We start from the raw sequence: 26,354 nt of genomic DNA on the forward strand, positions 1-26,354 counted from the left end.
TCTTGCATTATCCAATGTGTAACCAATCTTCTAACAAAATAAATGATGACTAAATATCTTAATACAATTCCTCACATAAGTAGCTCTATATAAAATTAATTGTAATAGTGCAACTCTAGATATAGGGGGAAGTAACAAGGCAAAAAACATTTCCTGAATTTTAATAGACTAGTAAGACAGATGACCCAGAGAATTTGGTTATTAACATGGCCTAACCCAGATATGGGCTTCCCTCATGGCTCAGATGGTAAAGAATCTTCCAGCAATGCAGGAGACCATGGTTCAATCCCTGGGTTGGGAAGATGACCTGGAGAAGGCAATGTCCACCCACTCTAGTATTCTTGCTGGGGAATTCCATGAACACAAGAGCCTGGCCTGCTACAGTCCATGGGGTCGCAAAGAACTGGACACAACTGACCAAATGAACTGAGCACAAAATAAACTGATTATAAGAGGATGTTATGAACAGCTGTATGCTAACAAATTGGACAACCTAGAAATGGACAAGTTCTTGGAATTATGCAAACTTAATCATGAAGAAACCAAAACTCTGAATAAACCAAATACTAGTTAAGATATTAAAATAGTAATCAAAACCTCTCCCAAAACAAAAGCCCAGAACCAGACACCATCAGAGATGAATTCTTCTAAACATTCAAAGATTTAATACCTTTCATCCTGAAACTTCCAAAAAGTTAGAGAGGAAAGAATGCTTCTTAACTCACTTTATGAGGCCCAAATTACATTAATATAAAAATCAAAGATAGCAGACAAAAAAAAAAAAAAAAGAAAGAAAGAAAAGAAAAGAAAATTACAAGCCAATATCCCAGATTAACATAGATGCAAAATTCTTTAAAAATATATTATCAAGTTAAATGCAATATATCATAAGTATTATATACCATAATCAAGTTAAATTTATTCCAGGGTTGCAAGAATGGTTTAAGGGAGCAAGTCAATCAACATAATGCAAAATTTTCACAAAATGAAAGACAGAAAATATTCGATTATCTCTAGTAGAAAATGAAATAAACAATACTATTTACAGTTGCAATGAAAAGAATAAAATATGTAGGAATAAATTTAACCTAGGAGGTGAAAGACATACACTGAAAACTATAAGGCATTGATGAATGGAACTGAAGGAGACACAACAACATAAAAAGATGAGAATTAACATTGTTTAAATGTCCATATTATGCAATATAATCTATAGATTCAATGAAATTACTGTCAAAATTTAAAGGTTATTTTTCACAAAAAAGGACCAAAAATTCTAATTTTTTTATGAACTCCAAAAGACCTCAAGCAGCCAAAGAAATCTGGAGAAAAAAAAGAACACATCTGGAATTATCACCCTCACTGATTTCAAGTGACATTACAAAGCTATAGTAGTCAAATCAGTTTGGTATTGGTAGATATGGAATAGAACATAGCCCAGAAATAAACCTACACATGTAATGGACAATTAAATTATGACAAAAGAGCAAAGAACATACAATGAAAAAAAAAAGCATAATTTCTTCAATAAATGGTGCTAGGAAAACCGGATGGTCACATGCAAAAAAATGAAATTAGACTACTATCTCACATCATACATAAAATTAATTCAAATTAATTAGACTTACAATAAGACCTGAAATGACAAAAACCCTAGAAGAAAACATGCCATATAATCTTTTATATTGGTCATAGCAGTATCTTTCTGAATATGTCTCCTCAGGCAAAGGAAAAAGAAAATAAATAGCATGACATCAAACTAAAAAGATTTTGCCAAGTGACAGAAAATAACAACAAAAGGAAAAGACTTCCTACTAAAAAGGAGAGAATATTTGCAAACGATTTATCCAAAAAGGGGTAAGTATTCAAATATACAAGTTCAGTTCAGTTGCTCAGTCATGTCTGACTCTTTCCAACCCCATGGACTGCAGCATGCCAGACCTCCCTGCCCATCATCAACTCCCGGAGTTTACTCAAACTCATGTCCATTGAGTGGATGATGCCATCCAAACATCTCATCCTCTGTCCCCTTCTCATCTCACCTTTAATCTTTCCCAGCATTAAGGTCTTTCCCAATGAGTCAATTCTTCACATGAGGTGGCCAAAGTATTGGAGTTTCAGCTTCAGCATCAGTCCCTCCAATGAATATTCAGGACTGATTTCCTTTAGGATGGAATGGTTGGATATTCATGCTGTCCAGGGGACTCTCAAGAGTCTTCTCCAACACCACAGTTAAAAAGCATCGGTTCTTCGGTGCTCAGCTTTCTTGATAGTCCAACTCTCACATCCATACACGACTAATGGAAGAACCATAGAATTGACTAGATGGACCTTTGTTGGCAAAGTAATGTCTCTGCTTTTTAATATGCCGCCTAGATTGGTCATAACTTTTCTTCCAAGGAGCAAGTGTTTGTTTGTTTGTTTGTTTTTAAATTTCATGACTGAAGTCACCATCTGCAGTGATTTTGGAGCCAAAAAAAGTCTGTCACTGTTTTCATTGTTTCCCCATCTATTTGCCATAAAGTGATGTGGCCAGATGCCATGATCTTGTTTTCTGAATGTTGAGTTTTAAGCCAACTTTTTCATGCTCCTCTTTCACTTTCATCAAGGGGCTCTTTAGTTCTTTTTCACTTTTGGCCATAAGTGTGGGGTAATCTGCATGTCTAAGGTTATTGATATTTGTTGTAGCAATCTTGATTTCACCTTGTGCTTCATCCAGTCCAGCATTTCACATGATGTAATCTGCATATAATTTAAATAAGCAGAGTGACAATATACAGCTTTGATATACTCCTTTCCTGATTTGGAACCAGGCTGTTGTTCCATGTCTAGTTCTAATTGTTGTTTCTTGACCTTCACATATATTTGTTAGGAGGCAGGTCAGGTGGTCTGGTATTCCCATCTCTTTCAGAATTTTCCACAGTTTGTTGTGATCCACATGTCAAAGTTTTTGGCATAGTCAATAAAGCAGAAATAGATGTTTTTCTGGACTTCTCTCACTTTTTCGATGATCCATCAGATGTTGGAAATTTGATATCTGGTTCCTCTGCCTTTTTAAAATCCAGCTTGAACATCTGAAAGTTCATGGTTTATATACTGTTGAAGCCTGCCTTGGAGAATTTTGAACATTACTTTGCAAGCATGTGAGATGAGTGTGATTGTGTGGTAGTTTGAGCATTTTTTGGCATTGCCTTTCTTTGGGATTGGAATGACAACTGATCTTTTCCAGTCCTGTGGCCATTGCTGAGTTTCCCAAATTTGCTGGCATACTGAGTGCAGCACTTTCACACGATCATCTTTCAGGATTTGAAATAGCTCAACTGGAATTCCATCACATCCACTAGCGTTGTCGTACTGATGTTTCCTAAGGCCCACTTGACTTCGCATTCCAGCTAGATGAGTGATCATACCATCGTGATTATCTGGGTCGTGAAGATCTTTTTTGTACAGTTCTTCTGTGTATTCTTGTCACCTCTTCTTAATATCTTCTGTTTCTATTAGGTCCAAACCATTTCTGTCCTTTATTGTGCCCATCTTTGCATGAAATGTTCCCTTGGTATCCCTAATTTTCTTGAAGAGATCTCTAGTCTTTCCCATTCTATTGTTTTCCTCTATTTCCTTGCATTGATCACTGAGGAAGAGTTTCTTATCTCTCCTTGCTATTCTTTGGAACTCTGCCTTCAAAAGGGTATATCTTTCCTTTTCTCCTTTGCCTTTCAGTTCTCTTATTTTCACAGCTATGTGTAAGGCCTCCTCAGAAAACCATTTTGCCTTTTTGCATTTATTTTTCTTGGGGATGGTCTTGATCACTGCCTCCTGTACAATGTCATGAACCTCCATCCATAGTTCTTCAGGCACTTTATCAGATCTAATCCCTTGAATCTATTTGTCACTTCCACTGTATAATTGTAAGGGATTTTATTTAGGTCATACCTGAATGGTCTAGTGGTTTTCCCTACTTTCTTCAATTTCAGTCTGAATTTGGCAATAAGGAGTTCATGATCTGAGCCACAGTCAACTCCCATTCTCGTTTCTGACTGTATAGAGCTTCTCCATCTTTGGCTGCAAATAATATAATCAATCTGATTTCAGCATTGACCATCTGGTGATGTCCTTATGTACAGTCTTCTCTTGTGTTGTTGGAAGACGGTGCTTGCAATGACCAGTGCATTCTCTTGGCAAAACTCTATTAGCCTTTGCTCTACTTCATTCTGTACTGCAAGGCCAAATTTGCCTGTTACTCCAGGTATCTCTTCACTTCCTACTTTTGCATTCCAGTCCCCTGTAATGAAAAGGATATCTTTTGGGGGTATTAGTTCTAGAAGACCTTCTAGAACACACACACACACACACACACACACACACACACACATATTCCATATAAATAAACACCAAAAGAAAACAAAAGAAAAACCAGACAAACCAATTAAAAATGGGCAGGGCAGCTGAATAAACAGGTATACAAAGAAGATATACAGGTGGTCAATAGGCACATGATAAGATGCTCAACACCAAAAAATGCAAATCATGAGATATCACCTTACACTTCTCAAAATGTCTATCAACCTATCGACCAAAACCCAACAAATAACTAGTGATGGCAAGGTTGCAGGAAAAGGGAACTCTGGTGAACTACTGGTGGGAATATAAATTGGTGCAACCATTATGGAAAACATTATAGAGATTTCTCAATAAACTAAGAATAGAATTACTATTTATAGCTATCCCACTTATGTGTTTTATCTAAAGAATATGAGAACACAATTTCTAAAAGATACATGCAACCTATGTTCATTGTACTATTATTTACAATAACAAAGATGTGGAAACAACCTAAGTAGAATATAATGTTGTATACCTGAAACTCATGTAATACTCTAAATCAATGCTACTTCAATAAAAACTAAATTTAAAATAATATTGCCTGAATATCTAGGGTCGTCAAGAAAATCACTTCAAATATAGTGAGTTAAAAGTAAAAGTATGGAAAAAATGATACCACATGGAAACAGTACTGAAAGGAAAGCAGGAGTGTCTGTGTTTGATATCAGATGAAGTAGACATCAGAGCAAAGAAAATATCAGAGGCAAAAAGGAAAATAATGTAGTTATAGCAAGACACAGCAACCTTTTATATAAAAAATATCAATGGACCAAAAAATAGAGCTTCTAAATATGTGGAGACTTCCCTGATGGTCCAATGGTTAAGAATGTGCCTTACTATGCAGAGGACAGAGGTTCAATCTCTGACCAGAGAACTAAGATTCCACATGTGGTGGAGCAACTAAGCCTGCACACCACAGCTACTGAAACCTAGGTGTTCTGGAACCCTTGAGTCACAGCTAGAGAGACTATGAGTTGAAACAGAAGATCCTGCATGCCCCAACTAAGACCCAACACAGACAAATACATTTTAAAAAGTTTTAAATTATTAGTTGGTGATGGACAGGGATGCCTGGTGTGCTGCTATCCATGAGGTCGCAGAGTTGGACATGACTGAGTGAATGAACTGAACTGAACTGAAATATGTGAAGGAAATACTAAGAGATCTGAAATGAGAAACAGACAAATCCACAGTTATGGTTCAAAAGTTCAACAATCCTCTTGCAACCAATGAGACAGAAAACAAGGATATAGAAGAATGCAAAAAAAAAAAAAAATCTATCAACCAATAGAAATTAATTCACATGTATTTAGAACAGTACACTCAAAAACAGAAGACTGCACATTCTTTTGAGGTGCCTACAAAACATGTCAAGGTAGACCATATCTCAGATCAAAGGCATATTCAAATTGTTTAAGAGAACCGAAATAATATCAACTGTGTTTACCAGTCACAATGAAATCAAACTAGAAAGCAATAACAGAGAGATAACAAAAGACTATATAAACAGTTGAACATTAAGTGATAAACTTACTCAATATTCATGGGCCAAAATAAATCTCAAGGGAAATGAAAAATACATTGAACTAAATGAAAATAAATACATATTAAAATTAAGACACACAACTAACACAAGGCTGGGGTGAAATTTTATAGCACTGACTATATCCTTTAGAATAATAGAAATAAAGTTATACCAATTTTTTAAATCTGTCTCCTAAGGCAAAGGAAATAAAAGCAAAAATAAATCAATGGGTCTTAATCAAAATTAAAAGCTTTTGCACAGCAAAGGAAACTACGAACAAAACAATAAGACAACTTACTGAATTGGAGAAAATATTTGCAAACAGCATGACTGATTGGGGCTTAATATTAAAAGTACCCAAACAGCTCGTAAAACTCAACATCAAAAAACAACCTGATTTAAAAATGGGCAGAAGACCTAAGTAGATATTTTTACAATAGGACATGCAGATAGCCTACAGGCACATAAAATGGTGCTCAGATCAGATCAGATCAGTCGCTCAGTCGTGTCCGACTCCTTGTGACCCCATGAATTGCAGCACGCCAGACCTCCCTGTCTGTCACCAACTCCCGGAGTTCACTCAGACTCATGTCCATCGAGTCAGTGATGCCATCCAGCCATCTCATCCTCTGTCGTCCCCTTCTCCTCTTGCCCCCAATCCCTCCCAGAATCAGAGTCTTTTCCAATGAGTCAACTCTTTGCATGAGGTGACCAAAGTACTGGAGTTTCAGATTTAGCATCATTCCTTCCAAAGAAATCCCAGGGCTGATCTCCTTCAGAATGGACTGGTTGGATCTCCTTGCAGTCCACGGGACTCGCAAGAGTCTTCTCCAACACCACAGTTCAAAAGCATCAATTCTTCGCCGCTCAGCCTTCTTCACAGTCCAACTCTCATATCCATACATGACCACAGGAAAAACCATAGCCTTGAATAGACGGACCTTTGTTGGCAAAGTAATGTCTCTGCTTTTCAGTACACCATCTAGCTTGGTCATAACTTTCCTTCCAAGGAGTAAGCGTCTTTTAATTTCATGGCTGCAGTCACCATCTGCAGTGATTTTGGAGCCCAAAAAAATAAAGTCTGCCACTGTTTCCACTGTTTCCCCATCGATTTCCCATGAAGTAATGGGACCGGATGCCATGATCTTCTTTTTCTGAATGTTGAGCTTTAAGCCAACTTTTTCACTCTCCACTTTCACTTTCATCAAGAGGCTTTTTAGTTCCTCTTCACCTTCTGCCATAAGGGTAGTGTCATCTACATATCTGAGATTATTGATATTTCTCCCAGCAATCTTGATTCCAGCTTGTGTTTCTTCCAGTCCAGCATTTCTCATGATGTACTCTGCATATAAGTTAAATAAACAGGGTGACAATATACAGCCTTGACGTACTCCTTTTCCTATTTGGAACCAGTCTGTTTTTCCATGTCCAGTTCTAACTGTTGCTTCCTGACCTGCATATAGATTTCTCAAGAGGCAGATCAGGTGGTCTGGTATTCCCATCTCTTTCAGAATTTTCCACAGTTTATTGTGATCCTCACAGTCAAAGGCTTTGACATAGTCAATAAAGCAGAAATAGATGTTTTTCTGGAACTCTCTTGCTTTTTCGATGATCCAGCGGATGTTGGCAATTTGTTCTCTGGTTCCTCTGCCTTTTCTAATACTAGCTTGAACATCAGAAAGTTCACAGTTCACATATTGCTGAAGCCTGGCTTGGAGAATTTTGAGCATTACTTTACTAGCGTGTGAGATGAGTGCAACTGTGCAGTAGTTTGAGCATTCTTTGGCATTGCCTTTCTTTGGGATTGGAATGAAAACAGACCTTTTCCAGTCCTGTGACCACTGCTGAGTTTTCCAAATTTGCTGGCATATTGAGTGTAGCACTTTCACAGCATCATCTTTCAGGATTTGGAGTAGCTCAACTGGAATTCTATCACCTCCACTAGCTTTGTTCGTAGTGATGCTTTCTAAGGCCCACTTGACTTCACATTCCAGGATGTCTGGCTCTAGGTCAGTTATGACACCATCGTGGTTATCTGGGTCGTGACATCGCTAATCATCACTAAAATGTGTGACTTATTCGTGTCGATGTATAGAAAAAATCACCACAGTATTGGAAAGTAATTAGCTTCCAATTAAAATAAATAAATTACTTCAAAAACACAATAAGCTATCATCTCACATTTCTCAGAAAGGCTACCGTAAAAAAGAACAGAAACAACAAATTTTGGTGAGGATGTGAAGAAAAAGGAACCTCAAACACCATAGGTGGATGTTTGAGTTGATGCAGCCACTGTGGAAATCACCATGGTGTTTTCAAAAAAAACTAAAAATCGAATAACCATATGACCCAGAAATTCAATTGGGTATGCATTGTAAAAACAAAAAGCACTAATTTGAAAAGACACATGCCCCGCAATGTTCATAGCAGCATTATTTACAATGGCCAAGATACAGAAGCAACCTAAATGTTCATCAATACATTCTGGAATACTACTTAACTGTAAAAAAAAAAGAAAAGAAAGAAAGAAAATTTTGCCATTTGAAAAATCATTGACGGACTTGAAGGGTACTGTATGCTATCACATATTTGTGAAGTCTGAAAAATTAGTGAATATAACAAAAAGAAGCAGAGTCACACACAGAGAGAACAAACTGGGTTTACCAGGGGGAAGAGAGAAGGGTAAGATAGGGGTAAGGGATTAAGAGTTATAAACTATTATGTACAAAAAAAATAAGCTAAAAGAATATGTTGTACAAAACAAGGAATATAGCCAGTATTTTGTAGTAACAATTAAGGAATATAATCTCTAAAAATTGTGAATCACTGTGTTGAACAATGTAACATATAATAGCCTGAGACTGTGGACTTTAGAGGCAACTATAGACTCTGAGAGCGAATGCCAGTTGCAGCAAAGCAAGATCTGAGTCTGAGCTGACCCCACAATGTCCACAGCAGGTCCAGAGACCTTCCTAGATATACTGGATGACTTTATGAATAGGGATATCAACTGTAGCTGAAAAAAGGGGGACTCACTTGGACATTTCCCCTCACTACCACTCTACTTGACATTAAGTTGATTCAGTCGTGTTGGAATCTTTGGGACCCCATGGACTGCAGCACACCAGGCTTCCCTGTCCTTCAGTATCTCCTGGAGTTTAGTGACGCTCATCTCCATTAAGTTGGTGATGTAATCCAACCATCTCATCCTCTGTTGTCCACTTCTCCTCCCACCTTCAATCTTTCCCAGCATCAGGGTATTGTCCATTGAGTCAGTTCTTCGCATCAGCAAGCCAAAGTATTGGAGCTTCAGATACAGCATCAGTCCTTCCAATGAATATTTAGGACTGATTTCCTTTAAGATGGACTGGTTGGATCTCCTTGCAGTCCAAGGGGCTCTCAAGAGTCTTCTCTAACACCACGGTTCAAAAGCATCAATTCTTTGGCACTCAGCCTTCTTTATGGTCCAGTTCTCACATCCATACATGACTACTGGGAAAACCATAGCTTTGACTATATGGACTGTTGTTGCAATGTAATGTCTCTGATTTTTAACATGCTTCTTAGGTTTGTCATTTCTTTTCTTCCAAGTAGCAAGAATTTTCAATTTCATGCCTTAAGTCACCATCCACAATGATTTTGGAGCCCAAGAAAATAAAGTCTAATTGTTTCCATTGTTTTACCATAAATTAGCCATGAAGTGATGGGACCAGATTCCATGATCTTAGTTTTCTGAATGTTCAGTTTTAAACCAGCCTTTTGACTCTCCTCTTTTACCTTCATCAAGAGGTTCTTTAGATCCTCTTCGCTTTCTGCCATAAAGTTGGCATCATATACATATCTGAGGTTATGGATATTTTTCCTTGAAAACTTGATTCATGCTTGTGTCTCATCAAACCTGGCATTTGGCATGATGTACTCTGCATAGAAAACTAATATCATGGCATCTGGTCCCATCACTTCATGGAAAATAGATGGGGAAACAATGGAAACAGTGACAGACTTAATTTTCTTTGGCTCGAAAATCACTGCAGCTAGTGACTGCAGCCATGAAATTAAAAGACACGTGCTCCTTGGAAGAAAAGTTATGACCAACCTAGACAGCATATTAAAAAGCAGAGACATTATTTTTTCAACAAAAGTCTGTCTAGTCAAAACTATGGTTTTTCCAGTAGTCATGTATGGATGTGAGAGTTGGACTATAAAGAAAGCTGAGCACTTAAGAATTGATGCTTTTGAACTGTGGCACCGGAGAAGACTCTTCTTGGACAGCAAGGAGATCCAACCAGTCCATCCTAAAGGAAATCAGTCCTGAATATTCATTGGAAGGACTGATGCTGAAGTGGAAACTCCAATACTTTGGCCATCTGATGTGAAGAACTGACGCATTGGAAATGACCTTGATGCTGGGAAAGATTGAAGGTGGGAGGAGAAGGGGACGGCAGAGGATGACATGGTTGGATGGCATCACCAACTCAATGTACATGAGTTTGAGTAACCTCTGGGAGTTGGTGATGGACAGGGAAGCCTGGCGTGGTGTAGTCCATGGGGTCACAGAGTCAGACACGACTGAGCAACCGAACTGAACTGAACTCTGCATAGAAGTTAAATAAGCAGGGTAACAATATAGAGCCTTGACATAACTCCTTTCCCAATTTTCAACCAGTTCATTCTTCCAGATCTGGTTCTGTTGCTTCTTGACCTGCATACAGGCATCTCAGGAGGCAGGTAAGATTATCTGCCATTCTCATCTCTTTAAGAATTTTCCACAGTTTGTTGTGATCTACACAGTCAAAGCCTTCAATATAGTAAATGAAGCAGAAGCAGATGTTTTCCTAGAATTCCCTTGATTTTCTATGAACCAACAGATATTGGAAATTTAATTCCTGGTTCTTCTGCCTTTTCTAAATCCAGCTTGTACATTTGGAAGTTCTCGGTTCAGATAATGTTGAAGCCTAGCTTGAAAGATTTTGAGCATTACCTTGTTAACATGTGAAATGTGTGCAACTGTGACATAGTTCGGAGAAGGCAATGGCAACCCACTCCAGTACTCTTGCCTGGACAATCCATGGGTGGAGGAACCTGGTAGACTGCAGTCCATGGGGTCGCTGAGAGTTGGACGTGACTGAGCGACTTCACTTTCACTTTCCTGCATTGGAGAAGGAAATGGAAACCCACTCCAGTGTTCTTGCCTGGAGAATCCCATGGATGGGGGAGCCTGGTGGGCTGCCGTCTCTGGGGTTGCACAGAGTCGGACATGACTGAAGTGACTTAGCAGCAGCAGCAGTGTCATAGTTTGAACATTCTTTGTCATTGCCCTTCTTTGGGATTGGAATGAAAACTGACATTTTTCAGTCCTGTGGCCACTGCCAAGTATTACAATTTTGCTGGCATATTGAGTGCAGGTCTTTCACAGCATCATCTTTTAGGGTTTGAAATAGCTCAGCTAGAATCCCATCACCTCTACCTGCTCTGTTCATAGTGACGCTTCCTAAGGCCCACTTGACTTCGCAATCCAGGATGTCTAACTCTAGGTGAGTGATTACACCAGCATAAATTATCCATGTGATTAAGATCTTTTTTTGTACAGTTCTTCTGTGTATTCTTTCCACCTCTTCTTAATATCTTCTGCTTCTGTTCAGTTCAGTTCGGTCTCTCAGTCGTGTCTGACTCCTTGCGACCCAATGAATCACAGCACGCCAGGCCTCCCTGTCCATCACCAACTCTCGGAGTTCACTCAGACTCATGTCCATCGAGTCGGTGATGTCATCCAGCCATCTCATCCTCTGTCGTCCCTTTCTCCTCCTGCCCCCAATCCCTCCCAGCATCAGGGTCTTTTCCAATGAGTCAACTCTTCGTATGAGGTGGCCAAAGTATTGGAGTTTCAGCTTCAGCATCAGTCCTTCCAAAGAACACCCAGGACTGATCTCCTTTAGTATGGACTGGTTGGATCTCCTTGCAGTCCAAGGGACTCGTAAGAGTCTTCTCCAACACCACAGTTCAAAAGCATCAATGCTTTGGCGCTCAGCTTTCTTTACAGTCCAACTCTCACATCCATACATGACCACTGGAAAAACCATAGTCTTGACTAAACAGACCTTTGTTGGCAGAGTAATGTCTCTGCTTTTCAATATACTATCTAGGTTGGTCATAACTTTCCTTCCAAGGAATACACATCTTTTAATTTCATGGCTTCAATCACCATCTGCAGTGATTTTGGAGCCCCCCAAAATAAAGTCTGGCACTGTTTCCACTGTTTCCGCATCTATCTCCCATGAAGTGATGGGACCAGATGCCATGATCTTAGTTTTCTGAATGTTGAGCTTCAGCTTCTGTTAGGTTCATACTATTTCTAGACTTTATTGTGCCCATCTTTGTATGCAATGTTCCCTTGGTATCTTTAATTTTCTTTTTTTTTAATTTAATTCTTTTATTTTTCTTTTAGAGAATATTAGATATTATGAACAAAATTTTACTGTTCACTATAGTTACACATTCTTATTTGTTTTATATGTTATAAGCATACTGAAGCAGATAAAATTCACTTAAGTAAATTAGACATATTCCACAACTCTGACATTTACTTTTCTAAGTCAGGACAAAAGAAAGCTTATTAGCTTTCCCTAAGAAATCAGCATCAAACTAAAACTAGTATATACTGGAGTTCCTTGGACTGCAAGGAGGTCCAACCAGTCTATCCTAAAGGAAATTAGTCATGAATATTCATTGGAAGGACTGATGCTGAAGCTGAAACTCCAATACTTTGGCCATCTGATGTGAAGAACTGACTCATTTGAAAAGACCCTGAAAAAAAAAAAGAAAAGACCCTGATGCTGGGAAAGATTGAAGGTGGGAGAAGGGGACGACAGAGGATGAGATGGTTGGATGGCATTACCGATTCAGTGGACATGAGTTTGAGTAAACTACAGAAGTTGATGATGGGCAAGGAGGCCTGCCATGGTGCACTCCATGGGGTCACAGAGTTGGACCTGACTGAGTGACTAAACTGAACTGAACTGAACATCTGCCATTTTTCAGACTTTAACTTTAGGTTACAGCTAAAATAATTTTTATCTCAAGTTTTATGAAATAACAGAGGCTGAAACATACAAATCCTGTTTGTAATCATATTGGCCATTTAAAAATAAAAAAATAACTTTAATCAAGAAAATTATACTCACCTTGCTAGGAAAAAAAAAAAAAAAGCTACCATTAAGTTGTTTTACAATACTTTAATTACAGTTGGAATTTACAATAACTAGATTTCACTGTATTTTGTTTTATTGCTTAATGCTTCTCTTTTAATCTTAAAGTAACAGAGTACCTCCCCCCACCCCAGAAAAAAATCCAGATCAGCATTACAAAACAATTGGCCTTCAGAACATATGTTGTTTAGCAGCCAGAATGATTCTTAACCTTTGGAAGTGTTAATACCTTCATGCAATACTTATCTGCTCAAGAAGACCACAATAGTTCCCCACACTGTTGCTTGCTGAGCACATAATACTGATATTCTGTTTTTATGTTATAAAGCCCAGTTGTTGTTTAGTTATTCACTCATGTCCAACTCGGTGACACCACAGACTATACAGCCCACCAGGCTCCTTTGTCCATGGAATTTTCCAGGCAAGATTACTGGAGTGGGTTGCCATTTCCTATTACAGAGGATCTTCCTGACCCAGGGATCAAACATGTGTCTCCACATCTCCTGCATTGCAGGTGGATTCTTTACCACTGAGCCACTGTGAAAGCTCATAAAACCCAGTATTTACTTAGAAGAATTAGTTGTACTCATGGAGAAAAAAATCAAACTTTACATAAACTTGATATAAAACGTTACTAGTTACTTCTTATTTAAGAAAAACAGATCAAACCAAAAAGGTCTCATTATCATAAAACCCCTTACATAACAAATTATCAAACACATTTGTACATATGCTTGTACTATCTTCTTAAAATATTTTTATAAATAACCTAAAGTTTGATTTGGCAAATCATTCAACTGAAAACTGATTTTATTATACAGTCTTGACTCAACAGTAGTTTTCAGCTTTATTCATATATATATATAGCATAAAAATTCCAAAACATTTGAAACAAATATTCTCAAATATTTGAGGAAAGATTAAATTAATATGGCTAATAAAATAACAAGTAACAAAGGTTTTCCCTAATCCTAGAGAATGAAGCAAAAAGAGAGACCTTATAAGACAAATTGGAGAAGAAGAAGAATTTGAAGTAAATTTGGCCTTGGACCTTTTTACATTGCTACTCCTTCAATTTACACAAGTTAAAGAATAAGAGAAGCTAATAACTATTTCTCAGTGGAAAAGGCTGCAAGGAAAGCAAAGCAGCTGAGTAGTGATGGAGAAAGTACAACAAAGAAAATAAAAATTTATAGTTAAGATAATCAAGAAATGATGTCACAACTATTCTGAAGTTGAGAAATAGCAAGGAATAATCAATGAATTAGGAAAGCAATAATCTGCTGCATCTTTTAAAGTTATATACAAATAAAAGACTTATTTTTATTAAAGCAAAAGTCTTAGCTGCACTTTGATGGGGTTATACAAAAATGTCACATCATCAACCTAAAGGGGTGGGATGGGAGGAGATTCCAGAGGGAAGGGATATATGCATGAGTGAAGTGAGTGAAGGTCACTCAGTCGTGTCGACTCTTTGCAACCCCATGGACTATACACTGCATGTAATTCTCCAGGCCAGAATACTAGAGCGCATAGCCTTTCCCTTCTCCAGGGGATCTTCCCAACCCAGAGATCAAACCCAGGTCTCCTGTATTGCAGATGGATTCTTTACTAGCTGAGCCACAAGGGAAGCCCAGATATATGCATACCTATGGATGATTCATGTTGTTATATGGCAGAAACTAACATAACATTGTAAAGAAATTATCCTCCAATTAAAAATAATTTTTTAAAAAGTCACAGGATTAATCCCATCAACAGCCATGTTACTGCAATAAAGTTATTTATAAACATTAATTAAATTTGCTATCACCACATTATTGCAATATCAAAGAAACTGAGTCATTTCACTTCTTCATGAAAAATTACATTGATATGGTTACTGAAAGCTTTCAGTAATAAGGAGAAAAAAAATTTTTAACAATTTCAACACAGAATAGAATGTTCAGAATCTTATATTTCATAAAAATATCAATAATCATGGTACCATCTTGGTCTATAAATGATATTCTCCACAAAGAACTTTCAAGTGTTTTTTTTTTTTTTTTTTAAACACCATGAAGGGGACATTAGTTAAAGTTTCTCTCTGACACATTTTAAAAAAACCTATTAGTAACTTTGCCATAAAACTGATTTAAGGTAGTTGTGGTTTTTTTTCAGAAACACTGAGAATAATCCAATATTTAGTATTAATACTCAAATCAGCACACTGACATAATAGCAACATTTTATAGACTAGCTGCAATTTTCAGTAACTGTGTTCACCAACTGTGTAACAGAATTGTAGCGTTCTCCTAAGCCATATGCATGTCTCATATAAACAAGTATTAATAGGTCTTCTGGATATTCTTTACCAACAAAAATAGGAGGAGAATCTGCCTGTATTACCTCTATTGGTTTTCATAAAATGTGAGATAAGGCTCTTAGCTCAAGTTGACCCCCTCCCCCATGAAGTTGCGTTTACAATATCATCACAGTACTTTCCAAACTCGTCTGGAGTATACATAGCTCCCATATTAGGATTTGTTAAAAATGGCAGAAAGTCTTCCACATGACTTTGCATATAGTTACCAGTTTGACATCTTAAGGCAGCCGCAGGCAGAATGCAGTTCTGTTCTTTCAGTTGATCTTCAATGGCTCTATACATACAGTGCCATCAGATGGAATCTATTTAATTTCCAACTGTCTAGCTGCCAATGTTTGAGCAAGTTTTTCACTTTCTACATGTCTAACTCTGGTTAAGTTTTCAATATCAGCTTTGGCTATCCTTTCTTCCCACTCCTTTTCCAGTGTAGCTTTTTTGTCTTTACTCTCTTTAGAAGTCAACTTCAACTGATCCATCTCCCCTTTATGTTTCTGTTCCATTTCTGCTTATAACTTAGAAACATCTTCTGTAAGCTGCTTCCTCCTCTTTTTGTCATTCCTGGGAAAAGCAATCTTCATACCCTGTATTTTGGCTTGCAACTCCTTCTTTTTGCAATGCCTTCTCACTAGCTGTTCCTCTTCATCAAGCTCCTCAGTCAAGACTGCCTCCATGATGACCAGGTCTATCTTTAATTTTCTTAAAGAGATCTCTAGTCTTCCCCATTCTATTGTTTTCCTCTGTGTCTTTCACTGTTCACATAGGAAGGCTTTCTTATCTCCCCTTGTTATTCTTTGGAACTCTACACTTAGATGGGTATATCTTTCCTTTTATTCTTTTCCTTTCACTTCTCTTCTTTTCTCAGCTATTTGTAAGACATCCTCAGACAACCATTTTGCCTTTGTGCATTTTTTTTCCTTTGGTGATGGCTTTGCCTACTATTGCCTCCTGTGCAATAGTAGCTTCCCTGAGAGCTCAGTTGGTAAAGAATCTGCCTGTAATGAAGGAGACCCCAGTTTGACTCCTGGGTTGGAAAGATCTGCTGGAGGAGGAATAAGCTACCCACTCCAGTATTCTTGGGCTTCCCTTGAGGCTCAGCTCGTAAAGAATCCACCTGTAATGCAGGAAACCTGGGTTTGATCCCTGGGTTGGGAAGACCCCTGGAGAAGGAAAGGCTATGCACTCCAGTATTCTAGCCTGGAGAATTCCATTGACTGTGTAGTCCATGGGGTCACAAAGAGTCAGACACTACTGGGCGACTTTCACTTTCACTTCCTGTACAGTATTATGAACCTTCATCCATAGTTCTTCAGGCACTCTGTCTATCAAATCTAATCTCTTAAATCTATTTGTCACTACCACTGTATCATCTTAAGGGATTTAATTTGGGTCATACCTGAATGGCCTAGTGGTCTTCTCTACTTTCTTTGATTTAAGCCTGAATTTTGCAATAAAGGAGTTCATGATCTGAGCCAGAGTCAGCTCCTGGTCTTGTTTACTTGTTTCTGTTGACTGTATGGAGCTTCTCCATCTCTGGCTGCAAAGAATATAATCAATCTGATGTAGGTATTGACCATCTGGTGATGTCCATGTGTAGAGTCGGCTCTTACGTTTCTAGAAGAGATTGTTTGCTATGACTGGTGTGTTCTCTTGGCAAATCTCTGTTAATGTTTGCCCTGCTTGGTTTTGTACTCCAAGGCCTAATTTGCCTGTTACTCTGGGTATCTTTTGAGTACCTATTTTTGCATTTCAGTCCCCTATCATGAAAGGTCTGTCTAGTCAACCTATGGTTTTTCCAGTAGTCATGTGTGGATGTGAGAACTGGACCATACAGAAAGCTGAGTACCAAAGAACTGATGCTTTTGAACTGTGGTGTTGGAGAAAACTCTTGCAAGTCCTTTGGACTGCTAGGAGATCAAATCTGTCAATCCAAAAGGAAGTCAGTCCTGAATATTCATGGGAAAGACTGATGCTGAAGCTGAAGCTCCGATACTTTGGCCACCTAATGCAAAGAACTGACTCATTGGAAAAGACCCTGACACTGTAAAAGACTGAAAAGCAGGAGGAAAAGGGGATCACAGAGGATGAGATGATTGGATGACATCACTGACTCAATGGACATGAGTTTGAGCAAGCTCCAGGAGTTGGTGATAGACAGAAAAGCCTGGTGTGCTGCAGTTCATGTGGTTGCAGAGTTGGACCCAACTGAGCAACTGAACTGAAGTGAATCCCATATTCTGCAACATGGATGAACCTAAAGATTATTATGCTAAATGAAGTGAGCAATATAGAGACAAATATCATGTGCTATCACTTATATGTGGAATCTAAAAAAAATGATACCAATGAACTTATATTCAAGATAGAAACAGATCCACAGACATAGAAAACAGACTTGTGGTTTACCAAAGGGGAAGTGAGAGGAGGATAAATTTGGAGTTTGGGATTAACATAAACACTATTACATATGAAACAGATAACCCCCACTTATCTCCTGCATAGCAAAGGAAACTATACTCAATTGTCAGGGAACATTTAACAGGAGGATTCCTGCATGCTGTTTTTTATTTTTCAAGGATTTTCTGTTTCTTATTGGTTCTTATTCCAGGAATGAGTAAAGCTGCATGTAGTTTTCAGGACTGAGGTCATGGGATGAGACATGCAGTGACTCTTTTCAGTGTCAGTGACCTTGTATGTATTAGACTATCCATATTGTGGCTATTGATAAAATTTCATCCTGTGTAATAGCTGAGTAATCATCTTACTAAAGATATATAAGCCTTCATTTCTGCTAATAAAGAACCTTTGCTCCATCAGAGCTTGGGTCCCCGTGTCTTTCTCTCTCTCTCTCTCTCTCTCTGTCTCCTCAGCTGATTCTTTGGAGTGCAGAGACCCATCTTGCTCACTCTCCTGCCTGGGCTTCTAAGACTCTCTTGAGAAGGCGCCCTATGCCTTCACCCACCTCGACAGGGCGCCCGGTGCCTTTGTGAGAGATGCAAGTCCTGTGTCGAGGGCTTTAGTGGTTTTCTGCATAAACCAGAGAGTATCAGCTTCTCTCTCTCTCTTTCTTATCATTGCCTCCGGACCGCCAAGTCCTGGTCCATTAAAGGACCCCAATAAGTGGTGCCCAAAACAGGGACTCTGGTATACATGGCATTTCAGTCACAGGGATTCAGGACCTATTGAGGTCGGTAAGTACTAAGACATGGGTCAAACGGCTGGAAAGCCCCATCATTTCTCTATGTTACTTCACCATTTGTTTAAATCTCAGGGACTTTTGGTTGTGTGCCAATGACTAGAGCCTTGCTTTCAAACAATGTTTAAATATAATCCGTGGTTTCCTGATAAAGGCAATTTTGATTTAGAAATTTGGCACCAGGTCAAAGAAAATGTTAAATGAGCCTCCAAACAAACAAACAAACAAAAAAACATATTTCAGTTGATTTCTGACCATTTAAAGGTAAACTCTAGCCCTCCTAATATTCAACAACAGACAGAACACTTATTGCATGAAAATAAATTAGATGATGAAACTTTACAAAAGGCCCAATTAAAACAACATAAAATATTTCAAAATTTTCTTATTAGCCCTGCCCCAGCTGCTCCGAATGCTCCTCCTCTGCCAACAGGCACAACTCCAAAAGTCTCTCCTTTGTTGGAGAGGAACTCCCCAGGTTGGTAGGTGCCCAATATGCTACTGGAGATGAGTGGAGAAATAACTCCAGAAAGAATGAAGGAATGGAGCAAAGCAAAAACAATACCCAGTTGTGGATGTGATTGGTGATAGAAGCAAGGTCCAATGCTATAAAGAGCAATATTGCATAGGAACCTGGAATGTTAGGTCCATGAATCAAGGCTAATTGTAAGTAGTCAAACAGGAAACGGCAAGAGTGAACATCAACATTCTAGGAATCAGCAAACTAAAATGGATTGGAATGGGTGAATTTAACTCAGATGACCATTATATCTACTACTGCAGGCAGGAATCCCTTAGAAGAAATGGAGTAGCCATCATGGTCAACAAAAGAGCCTGAAATGCAGTACTTGGATGCAATCTCAAAAACGACAGAATTATCTCTGTTCATTTCCAAGGCAAACCATTCAATATCACAGTAATTCAAGTTATGCCCCAATCAGTAATGCTGAAGAAGCTGAAGTCGAATGGTTATATGAAGATCTACAAGATCTTTTAGAACTAACACTCAAAAAACATGTCCTTTTCATTATAGGGGACTGCAATGCCAAAGTAGGAAGTCAAGAAACACCTGGAGTAACAGGCAAATTTGGCCTTGGTATAGGGAATGAAGCAGGGCAAAGGCTAACAGAGTTTTGCCAAGAGAACACACTGGTCATAGCAAACACCCTCTTCCAACAACACAAGAGAAGACTCTACACATAGACATCACCAGATGGTCAACTCTGAAATCAGATTGATTATATTCTTTGCAGCCAAAGATGGAGAAGCTCTATACAGTCAGCAAAAACAAGACCAGGAGCTGACTGTGGTTCAGATCATGAACTTCTTGTTGCAAAATTCAGACTTAAATTGAAGAAAGTAGGGAAAACCACTAGGCCCTTCAGGTATGACCTAAATCAAATCCCTTATGATTATACAGTGGAAGTGAGAAATAGATTTAAGGGACTAGATCTGATAGATAGAGTGCCTGATGAACTATGTGGAGGTTCGTGACATTGTACAGGAGACAGGGATCAAGACCATCCCCGTGGAAAAGAAATGGAAAAAAGCAAAATGGCTGTCTGGGGAGGGCTTACAAATAGCCTTACAAATAGTGAAAAGAAGAGAAGCAAAAAGCAAAGGAGAAAAGGAAAAATATAAGCATGTGAATGCAGAGTTCCAAAGAATAGCAAGAAGAGATAAGAAAGCCTTCCTCAGCGATCAATGCAAAGAAATAGAGGAAAACAATAGAATGGGAAAGACTAGAGATCTCTTCAAGAAAATTAGAGATACAAAGGGAACATTTCATGCAAAGATGGGCTTGATAAAGGACAGAAACGGTATGGACCTAACAGAAGCATATTATATTAAGAGGAGGTGGCAAGAATACACAGAAGAACTGTACAAAAAAAATCTTCATGACCAAGATAATCACAGTGGTGTGATCACTCACCTAGAGCCAGACATCCTGGAATGGGAAGTCAAGTGGACCTTAGAAAGCATCACTTTGAACAAAGCTAGTGGAGGTGATGGAACTCCAGTTGAGCTAATTCAAATACTGAAAGATGATGCTGAGAAAGTGCTGCACTCAATATGCCAGCAAATTTGGAAAACTCAGCAGTGGCCATAGGACTGGAAAAGGTCAGTTTTCATTCCAATTCCAAATAAAGGCAATGCCAAGAATGCTCAAACTACCACACAATTGCACTCATCTCACATGATAGTAAAGTAATGCTCAAAATTCTCCAAGTCAGGCTTCAGCAATATGTGAACCGTGAACTTCCAGATGTTCAAGCTGGTTTTAGAAAAGGCAGAGGAACCAGAGATCAAATTGCCAACATCCACTGGATCATGGAAAAAGCAAGAGAGTTCCAGAAAAACATCTATTTCTGCTTTATGGACTATGCCAAAACCTTTGACTGTGTGAATCACAATAAACTGTGGAAAATTCTGAAAGAGATGGGAATAACAGACCACCTGACCTGCCTCTTGAGAAACCTATACGCAGGTCAGGAATCAACAGTTAGAACTGTACATGGAACAACAGACTGGTTCCAAATAAGAAAAGGAGTACATCAAGGCTGCATATTGTCACCCTGCTTATTTAATTTAGATGCAGTGTACATCATGAGAAATGCTGGGTTGGAAAAAGCACAAGCTGGAATCAAGATTGCTGGGAGAAATATCAATAACCTCAGATATGCAGATGATCCCACTCTTATGGCAGAAAGTGAAGAGGAACTAAAAAGCCTCTTGATGAAAGTGAAAGTGGAGAGTGAAAATGTTGGCTTAAAGCTCAGCATTCAGAAAACTAAGATCATGGCATCTGGCCCCATCACTTCATGGCAAATGGATGGGGAAACAGTAGAAACAGTGTCAGACTTTATTTTGGGGGGCTCTAAAATCACTGCAGATGGTGATTGCAGCCATGAAATTAAAAGATGCTTACTCCTTGGAAGGAAAGTTATGACTGGCCGAGATAGCATATTCAAAAGCAGAGACATTACTTTGCCAACAAAAGTCCGTCTAGTCAAGGCTATGTTTTTTCCAGTAGTCATGTATGGATGTGAGAGTTGGACTGTGAAGAAAGATGAGTGCTGAAGAATTGATGTTTTTGAACTGGTGTTGCAAAAGACTCTTGTGAGTCCCTTGGACTGCAAGGAGATCCAACCAGTCCATTCTGAAGATCAGCCCTGGAATTACTTTGGAAGGAATGATGCTAAAGCTGAAACTCCAGTACTTTGGCCACCTCATGCGAAGAGTTGATGCACTGGAAAAGACTCTGATGCTGGGAGGGATTGGGGCAGGAAGAGAGGGGAACGACAGTGGATGAGATGGCTGGATGCCATCACTGACTCGATGGACATGAGTTTGAGTGAACTCTGGGATTTGGTGATGGACAGGGAGGCCTGGCGTGCTGCAGTTCATGGGGTCGCAAAGAGTCGGACATGACTGATTGACTGAACTGTACTGAATGAAAGTTATGCTATTTTTTTTGTTGTTGTTGCTAGATTAGAAACTATTATTTCCCATACTGTAATCAGAAAAAAAAAAAAAAAACAAGAAACAGCTAGAAAAATTACTTGCTTATGAGAATAAAAATCAGGAATGTCAAAGAACTATCGCTTCAGTTCATGAGACTGGGCCTATTATTGATTATTTAAAGCTTGTCACAATCTAGGATCAGAAACTCAAAAGATGCAAATGCTAGCTGAAACAATGGCTATTGCCTTTAAAAAGAAAAATGAAGGATGCTTTACATGTGGAGAGGAGATAAAAACCATTTAAAAGGAGACTACCCTAAGAAGGCTAATAAAACCCTCCAAGAATTCGCCCTCACTGCCATAGAGGAATACTTTGGGTCAAAGATTTTAAATTTAAAATTGATATTGATGGAAAACCCATTCCACGGAACTCAAAACAGGGGACCCCCAGGTCCCCTACAACAAAAACCAGGGGCAAATTCTATCTTTTCCCTCAAACCCTCAACATCTGGCAATGCTACCATTAATATACCAGCCCTAGATGATTTTTTTCCTTTACTCTTAAGCAGTCCCTTCTAGAGTACCTACCGGACTTTTTTGGACCCCTTTCCCCACAAACCTTCAATCTTTTATTTGGCCGATCTAATTTGGCTTCTAAAGGAATTACTGTTCACCCTGGAATAATTGATTCAAATTATAAAGGAGAGATTCAAATTATGATGTCATCTCAGATTCTATGACAATCAAAAAGGGGGACAAAATTGCTCAATTACTTCTTTTTTTTTTTTTTTTTTTTTGCTCAATTACTTCTTTTGCCTTACATTTCTATTAACTCCTCTAATAATGTATGGACAGACAGATTTAACAGTACAGATCAAAAACAATCCTTATGGACATCATTGGTATCTGAATATGCCCAACGAAATATAAATATCAAAATTAATAATAAAAGATTTTCTGGTCTCCTCAACACTGGATCTAGTATTACTATTATTTCCAAACACTTATGGCCCAAATCCTGGCCTATACAAAAGGTCTCTTGCCAAATTGCAAAAATTTCTCAAGCCAAAGTACACAAAATTTATCAAAATGTTTAGATCTACCCATACGAAGGACAAAAAGGCAAACATACAACATTAAGACCTTATGTGATAAATACACCCCTTAATCTAATAGAAAGAGACTTACTTATACAATGGCAAGCTCAGACATATATCCCATATTTTTCCTAAGGGCCACTGCTCATTTAACAAACAAAACAATTATTAAAATAACTTGGAAAAATGGCAAGCCTATTTGGACACAGCAATTGCCCCTTACAAAAGATAAATTACAGTCTACTAAAAAACTTATAGACACACAATTAAAATTAAAACAGATTGAGGAATCTTACTCTCCTTAGAACTTTCCTATTTTTATTATAAAAAAGAAATCTGGCAAATGGTGTCTCTTAACAGACCTTTAAAAAGTTAATGAATCTATGAAACATATAGATACATTACAACTAGAGATCCCATCACCTATTACTATTCCTCAAAATTGACATATTATTACTGACTTACAAGATTGTCTTTTTAATATACCTTTACACTCTTTAGACTAGGAGAGATTCACTTTCTCTCTCCCTTATTCTAATCATATCAGGCCTCACAAAAGATTTCAACAGACTATATTACCTCAAAATATGCTTAACAATCCTAATATTTGTCAAAAATTGTGTAGCCAAGGCTTTACATCCAATGTGACAACAATTCCTTCATGCATATATCATTAATAATATACTATAACTACAAAAAGGATAAATGATATTTTTGACACTGAGTGGCCATGGTATTCTTTAGACTCCAGAAAAAAACTGATTACAATAAAATCTTTTTTGAAATTACAAAACTGATTCTTCTTACACGTACAGTTAAGAAAAGTTTAACTTGTTAAAAACTTTTTTGAAGCTCCAATTCTGCCTGGAAAACAAAACAGGTCTAAGAAAAAACCTAAAGTTAACTCTTATCATGTCCTTGAGATACACAACCCACTCTATCTGGGATTCCAGCCATAAACAAAATTGGTGACAAAAAACAAATTTAAAACAGAAAAGATATTTCAAGTGAAAAACTATGCCTATATGTCTCAATGTATGTCTTTGTTTTCGGAAAATATGAAGTTAATGAGCTCTATTTAAATTTAGGTTCACATAAACTAAAAAATATTCAATATTAAATATAATGTTTGTTTAAATATAAATATAATTTAAATATAATTGTTTGCTAATCTAATTAAGACATATCTTAAATCACCAACATTATATAATACTTTTATTATGTCTAGGTTTAAGATAAATTAAATTTGTCAACAAAAAGGTAACTTTTAACATATATATATATATAAATGAGATGAAAACTTTTAAACTCTATTAAAATAATTATACTTTTAATAGAATAATCTATTATTATAATCTAAAATAATCTCTTAGGATTGGGGTAACTTCAGTTTCTGGAGGTATACAAAACTAAATAACAAAAGTTTTTTAAATAGCTAGGTCATTTCCAAATGAAATAAGATTTTAAAACATTAATTACTGAACATTAACTTCCTCTTACAAAAAGTTTTTCTTATAGAAAAACTAAAGAGATTTTAGAATATTAATAAATATATATTATAATATATAATATGATATAATAAATATATTCACCAATCTATAAAATACTAACATAGAAGACACTTCATAGTTGCTAAAGAAAAATAAGATGTATACTTTTAATAAAAAGATATAAGATATGGCAAATAAAATGATAAATACAAAAATATAAAAAAGGTTTATCACAAATAAAAAAAAATTTATGACAAACAGATTTAACCCATTACCCTGAACTTTATTCCTCTTCCGTCTTACATATCTTGATCAATACAAATTCTTCTTTTATATGGGCCACGCCTCTTCAAGGTAAAACTACATAACATGTTATAACCTACCTATCAACTTACCTTACAATAATGAAAACACCTAATTCTATAAAAACAGACAATGGCCCTGCCTATATTTCTAAACAAATTCAAACAATTTTTACATTCATTCTCTATTAAACAGATTACAAACATTCCTTATAATCCACAAACACAAGACATAATTAAACAAACACATTACACACTGTAACTACAAATAAAAAATTAAATAAAAAGATATACATAAAACACTTTTACCTTCCTTTTCCAAAACAGACTTAACTAGATTCTAATACAATATATTCTTTAAGCCTATAACTATTATTAATATAGCTTTATTTCTGTTTCCAATATGTAAGATTCTTAAAACAACATCAACTTCAATGCCTGTTTCACAATATAAAACAAAAACAACATAAAAAAACACCATTTGCCAAATAAGTTATTTGTTCCTAAGAGTATCAAAAATACAAAATATTCACCTTCTTTTCAGGTCTATCTTTAAAATATAATCATCTTCCTTGACACACTAAACAGAGAGATTCAACAGCTACCAGGCTGTACTTCTTTTCCAAGGACAAGGTCAAATATATTTGGATATGAACAACGTTTCATTTATCAAGTTGTTTTGCACCAGCTTTTCAATAATTGCACTTAAAAAAAATGTTTGAGTGTTTACTCCTAATCCTTTGCCCCAAATAACACAAACCACTTAAAACACAGTCAGATCCCGTTTCTCTTTATATCAAAAAAATGTATACACTAAATTACAAAAGAAAATCAACCCATTAATTCAAAACCACAGCCAAATACCAATCCCAAACAGATTTCTAGATGATTTTTTTTCTTTTAGACTAAAATGTTTCCTAAAAATGTTTTCATCATTGTCGCTTTCCTTTCTTTCTATAACTATTGTTAATATAGCTTTATTTATTTAAAATTTTTTAAACTTACCACAAAGAGATATTTTGACAAAAACAAAAAAATGTTTTAAAACATTAAAAGACATCTCCCTTCCTTTTCCCATTTGATATCAAAATGGGTTAACTAATCTATAAAAATCTAAAAAACTAATCTTACAGAGAAAGAGATATGCTTCTGTTTCTCCAGATAGATCCAATGCACTCATATAACTTCCTCTTCAAAAGATTCAACCTAAGGGGTCCCCCAACATTCAGACTAAAAACGATACAACAAAAACCTCAGGAAAAAAAGAATTCCAATACAAGCCATGGCGACTTTAAAAATTTCCAAAAAACACCACACTCAACGTCATCGA

At 37.1% G+C, this 26,354-nt stretch overlaps 1 protein-coding gene and 1 pseudogene across 1 annotated transcript in view; both read right to left on the bottom strand.

Moving 5' to 3' along the window:
- Positions 1-26,354, bottom strand: part of ZC3H12B (zinc finger CCCH-type containing 12B) — a 605,593-nt gene that overhangs the window by 503,563 nt on the left and 75,676 nt on the right. The window lies entirely within an intron of this gene.
- LOC139180880 (deubiquitinase OTUD6B pseudogene) lies at positions 849-24,376 on the bottom strand (annotated as a pseudogene).

This window comes from Bos indicus, chromosome X, assembly GCF_029378745.1.
Source record: "Bos indicus isolate NIAB-ARS_2022 breed Sahiwal x Tharparkar chromosome X, NIAB-ARS_B.indTharparkar_mat_pri_1.0, whole genome shotgun sequence".
Taxonomy (NCBI): Eukaryota; Metazoa; Chordata; class Mammalia; order Artiodactyla; family Bovidae; genus Bos; species Bos indicus.